The sequence below is a fragment of the Rattus norvegicus genome, chromosome 6 (assembly GCF_021556685.1).
Source record: "Rattus norvegicus strain SHRSP/BbbUtx chromosome 6, alternate assembly SHRSP_T2T, whole genome shotgun sequence".
NCBI lineage: Eukaryota > Metazoa > Chordata > Mammalia > Rodentia > Muridae > Rattus > Rattus norvegicus.
The window spans coordinates 76,212,137-76,218,168 of NC_141539.1; the positions used below are offsets into that span (position 1 = coordinate 76,212,137).

General features: G+C 48.1%; 1 long non-coding RNA gene across 1 annotated transcript; it reads left to right on the forward strand.

Annotated features, from left to right (window-relative positions):
- The first annotated feature begins 293 nt into the window (after positions 1-293).
- LOC148005238 (uncharacterized) lies at positions 294-5,555 on the forward strand. The gene is made up of 3 exons (XR_015622414.1): positions 294-502; positions 615-759; positions 3,483-5,555. It is a non-coding gene; the product is annotated as an uncharacterized LOC148005238 (long non-coding RNA).
- The last annotated feature ends 477 nt before the right edge of the window (positions 5,556-6,032 follow it).

Consider the following 6,032-nt stretch of genomic DNA (forward strand, 5'->3'; position numbering starts at 1 on the left):
ATGCAATGAGTCCCGGGATCCAGATGCCAAGGCCTCAAGTGGGTGACCTCACTGCCTGGGAAATTGAAGGGCTGGCCCTGGACTTTGAGTCCCAGTCTCTCCCCATTCCACTTGGGTGTGGCCCTGGGTGTGTCCTCATTGCTTCTCTGGGTTCAAGGGAGAGAAAATGAGGGTTAGGGCTGCATTTGCAGGAAATAGAAAGGCCCTGGGTAGACAATGACTCAGAGCCAATGTAAACCAGGATGTTTACCCCGTCTATGGTCTGTGATACCATAGACTGTACCACAAGCCTTGTAGCTGATAGTCTCTGAATCTGAGTGTTTAAGAGTCCACCTCCTGGAGAAGAATTGTCCTTCGGGGGCCAATAGTAACTCCCTCCTGGGTCACCTGCTGCTCAGGGAGTTACTGCTGCTCAGCCTGTGGTGACTTTCTCCTTTCCAGTGTGTAATGTCACCTCAGGTGTCAGGGGCCTGAGGAGCTTGTATCCTCCTGCATTCATGAGGTGCTACAAAAGAGAAGAGTTCCCCTCAGTGTCCCCTGTACCCCAATACACCCATATGTGTCACCTTAACATGGTGAGAATGACTCTCACCGTTTTGTTTGTTTGTTGCTAGAAGCCAAGCATGCCCTGAAGACAGCACAGGTCCAGAAGCAAGAGGGCAAAAGCTGTGGCAGAGGACTGACTGCCCAGGAGGCCATATTGTGCTGGAACATCAACGGTGCTATGGCCTTCCTGCCTAGTGCCAAGAACCCACTCAGGTAGGCTACTGGAATGTATTTGGATATGAGTGTGTTGTGGCAGCCTGATCACCCCAGCTATTCCTGGGACCATGGCTAGAAATGTTTTCCAGGGGTTTTCATTGTCCAGAAACATGGCAAGGGAGGGCACCCAGGAATATACCCACAAAAGGCTCCAAATGTGTCAGCCTGCCTCACCTCCATAGCTGTGCCAATAGGACTGAAGAAGGACATGGCCATCAACTTTCAAGTGATGCCCTTTGATTCCAGATCTATGAATTTAAAGTTAACTGAGCCGGGCGGGGCTGGGCATATAGCCCAATGCTTGCCCAGCATGCATAAAGCCGGTTCAGTCCCCAGCATCCCATAAAACTGGGTGGTACAGTCACAGCACTAGGAGTAGAGGCATGAAGATCAGAAATGTAAGTTCATCCTTAGCTGCATAGTGAGAGTTCAAGACCAGCCTGGGCTAAATGAGACTTTAAAATATTTTATTATTTAAAAAATGAATAAGCCAGCTGTCATCTTGTGACTAGAGTGGCTAGCTGCATTGCCTGGTGCATGCCTTTGACACTTTATCCATGCAATACAACCTCCAGTTTATTAAATGTGAATGTCTGGACTCTGTCACTGCATTTAAAAACCTATTCGCCAGCCCTCAATTTCACGTAGAGGAGAGAGAACAGAGTGCCTAGCTCCTGGTTGGCCACTCTTCTCTCAGTGTCTGCAGGACGCAGCTACTCCTTGTGTGAGGCCTACACCTTTGGGAGAAGTGTCTGGCTGGCAGCAGGCAGACATTTACTTTACAATGGTGTGGTCTCTGGTTGCACGTTGTTATAAATGAGGGTTTTCTCAAGGCCTGCTCCCCCACTGTCCCAGAGACATTGATGTATTTGACAGGGAGTATGATCTGGGAAGTGGAAGTTTTGACATCTTCCTAGGTGCTTTAAATGTGCAGTAGAAATTCAGAAATTGTGCCTTGAGACAGTAATCCTCAAATATTCAGGCTCATCAGAATGCAGGAGATGGGTTAAAGCTCCAGATGCTTGGTCACTCCCCACAGCATCAGGTCCAAGGTTTCTGGATCCCACTGCTTGACAGTCTGTGCCTCTAACAAGGTTCTGTATACGGAGATGCTGATGTCCTGGGTCACAGCTTAAGGACAGACATGCTGTTCTGCTGCTTCATTTTTTACATGTATGTTGCAATCATACATGTAATATATATCATTACTATAATATACAATATATTATGTATTACTATATATTGATACATGGAACACAAAGCTCACATTTTAATCATTGTAGGTATATGGTTCAGTGGCATTAACTACATCCACACTGTTGCACAACCATTACCACCTTCCATCTCCATGAAGGTTCTCCCCTCTGAAACTGTACCTGATGCACACTGAGGCGCATTCCTCTCTGCTGCCCCCGGCCCTTGAACAGCAGCACGCTGCATTCTAACTCTGTGAACGTGAGGACTCTAGGTGCTTCGTGTGTGTGGAACACAGGGTGTTTGTGACTGCTATGATACCATCCTTGTAGGACGTGTCAGAATTTCTTTCAGAATTGGTTGTGTACACTACACTTTTTCTACTTGTACACCAATACATACTTGGGTAATTCCTATCTTTTGACTCTTGTCTGTCATTTACCATATTAAAACTGTAGGGGGGGGAGAGGGAGAGGGAGAGAGGGAGGGGAGGGGAGGGGGAGGGAGAGAGAAGGCCAGAGGTGAACGTAGATGGTATGATGCATGCACCTTGTTCTCTGACAGCCTCTCACTTGCTCTGGACCTCACCAATTAGGCTAGGCTGGCTGGTTAGTCCTTGGATTCTATCTGCCCTTGTCTTCCCAGAGCCAGCTACTACACCCAGAATTTTTACAAAGAGGACACATACACAAGCTTTCTGAGTTTTAAACCAGGGTTCCAACTATGATCCTCTTGGTTGTGCAAAAAGCGCTTTACTACTTGCCATTTACTTTAAAATATTTAAATAACAGGTTGTGGCCATCTTTCCATGTGAGTTCTGGTACAGCCACATAGTTCCTTCTCAATGGCTTGAAAGTGGCCGTCTAGGACCATCCAACCACGTAGCGACACAGCAGGACTCTGAATCTGGTGCTTTGCGGCTTCATGGCCAAGTGGTTTTGACCCATCAGGACACAGAAGGACCGTGCATTTCAAACCAGGAGCTACCACATGCTTAACAAAGCGCCATGTTAGGTTCAAGATGAAATGATACCATTTTATTAGGTTCTGAGACTCTGATAAATCAAGGGACAATCAGGAGGGAAGTAAAATCTAACCATGGCTTAGGAGACAATGTCCTGGACCCTCCTACTGCACAATGCTCCACAGCCCTGGGCTAATGATGCCCTGGCGTCTCTTGGGAAATCATAGTGACGGGGAGCATCTGCAGGCCAGAAGGGACCACCGAGTCCAGCCAGTCCAACCCTTTGTCTTAGGAGAAGAGGGAATTGGACTGAGAGATGAGCCCCAGGTGACAAGTCTCTTTCTGTCTCCACTAAGTGGGTGTGGCTGCTGGCTAAGTCATATTGAATAGTGCCCTACCCAGTTTTCACCCCACTTCTGTTGACTCAGTCACAGGGAAGCCTGCTTTCCCAAGCGTGTCATTGGTATTGTTCATTTCTCCTGTACACATGTGTCCTCATATTGGCCTGCCTAGCATTATTAAAAGACATTTATGTTTTCTCTTCGCTTCCATTTCCTTCCAGGGAAATGGGAAAATCAATCTGAGCGTCATTAAGAGAAAATTCCCCGCAGAAGATTGCTGGTGACGATGGATCTGTTACCTAACTTACCTTCTGCGCCTAACTGGGATTTCTTCTACAGGGCATGAGACAGGACATGGTACTATGTCATTGCCTGGATGCAAGACTTTTCCTCACTTGCCAAGTTTTCATTCCATTGTTCCACGGCCATCCATGAATCCCATCTCCACCCTGATTAATTAGCTTCCAACTCCTTCGTATTGACCCAACGATATTGGCTGGCTTCATTAGTGTCAGGAAACCTCTAAGAATGTTTCTGTAGACTCTGATGAAATGCCCTTTTCTCTTGCCCTGTTGGAGATATACCCCAGGAGCAGGAGGTGATCCGTCATGCCGTCTCCTGCACTGCGTGCAGTAAATGCCAAAATGATAGCTCGGCACTCCATGCAGCTGGGTGTACATGCTGCCTGGTAACTAGGTAGGGCTCCATGTCCTCCTTCTGGAACCCCTTGGGACTGCTGTCTTTTCACTTCTGGAGGCTGTCTGAATGGGTCTAAGCACCAAACTCAGCCTGTGGAGGTGCTGGCTGTCCAGCTTGCCTCTCATAGCAGCCCCACAGCTCAGAGATCAGAGAACCTGATTTACAAACGTCTGCCTCTTTTGATCGACTTTGATCCTCTGGGGAGAGATGGGAGTAAAAGTCTTGAAGCTGAATGTTTTCTAATCTGTCACAAAGAGAACCGGATGGGAAGAATGATACAAAATGCCTGGGCAGGGAGAGGGACTTTAGCTAAGAGCCGTATGCATAACGGATTGTACTCAGTAAATGCCTCATAGGGTGTGGTTACTCACTGTCTGGCTGGAATTAAAATTCCAATAGCTGCTTTCCTCACCAGCAACCTCCAGGATATAGAGAATGTGTTTATTTAACACCATTAGACCCTTACAGCCAACTCCTCCTTTCATGCAGGCCTCTCTTAAGATGGCTTTCATATGCACTTAGAATCAATCCCAAAATGCCCTCCACACCTCTTCGCCTGCCTCAGTCAGGGTGGCCAGGCCCAGCCGGAGGCATCTCATACATCTCCATCAGGCAAAGCCAGAGCTACAGCCAGAGCCAGCCCATCCCCCTCCAAGCAGCCTCCCAGCATGCAGCAGGGCCCTGGGAGCCGATACACAGACTGCAGTGTTTGGCTGATTCATTTGTCTTCATTAATGTTGCTTATAGCCGAGGCCTTTGTCACATATATGATTATGTGAGATTCAGTTCTCTTGAATGTGTAAACACAGAGCTCTGGTGTGAGGCTCCAGGCCAACAGAGGCCTAAAGAAACTTCCCGCTGTTGCGGGTAGGAGCAGCCTGTGCTCTCGGCTGCAGGGATAGGCCCATCCTGGGGGATGGGATCTTTGTCTCAAATCTCTGCAAGTGGCTCTTGGAGTGACTGAGGGCCTGGAAGGTCCAAGTTTGCCTTGCTCCCCTGTCCCAGAGCCTGGCTTCTTGCAGGATGGTCACTGCATGGGAGTGTATCTCCACTCTCCTCCCATAGCTGTCACGTTCACTTACTTATTCCTGTTAGGAAACATGTCCCCTCTTGCGTCCTGGGTCTGGTCTTCCTCTAAGGAACTACTGGTTTCTGAACAGTCTCCCTGTTTCTCTCTTCTAGTCTTGTTCACTTCTAAAACACATCACCCTGCAGTAATGCAATCTTTATAAAATATGGGTTGGTTTAGATCAGGTTCCTTCCCTGGAAAAGGTTAAACAGTTTAGGCTCTGGGGATTAACCCTCATGCCCCAACAAGCTTCAATGTGGCCATGTCTTGCTCTGTCCCTTCCTTTCCCCCTCAGTGGGGTTTCTACTTTGTCCCAGGGTCCCACAGCAGTTTTATCTTATGCCCAATATCTTGGGGCTTTTTGATTCATGAGATTTAAGGTTCTAACTAAAGCACTCCCCTGTTTCGGACTAAGACAAGGGAACATAAAAATGTGGGCCGGATAAAGTCGTTCTTCTACTATACATTGTTGTCTAGGGACTGGAGTTTCCTTTTCGGGCCATCATTCCCAGGTCATGTTAGGCACAAAAAAAAAAAAAAAAAAAGAATGAATTGCCAGGGGAAAGGGGAGGGGGAGTTACTAAAAGGCACATGGCTGGAAGCCCAGGGAGGTCTGGCTCAAGAAAGAACAACTCTGGGACCCAACTCCCTGCCTCCCCCTCCCCACAAGCAGCTCACTTTCTTCTCTCCCTTCCACTTCCTTCTTCTTGCTCAGTGGTCTCTTTCCTCTGCTAACTCACGGCAGGCAGGCATCAGGGTCTACGTGAACTTGTGAAGCCCTGCCCACTGCCCTCTACAACTTCTCAGAAAGAGCGATGGTCACACTCAGCTCTGAACCAAGCCAGTCTGAACATAGGTTGTCTAGACTGCAAACTCTCCCAGACTCCCAGCTTTGACTAGGAAGTAGGGTGTGCGTGTGTGTGTTTGGAGTGGGGGCTGTACTGCCCACTTATCAAGGGCTGGAGTGGGTCATCTTCAAAGAACCCCATTTCCAATAAGATCC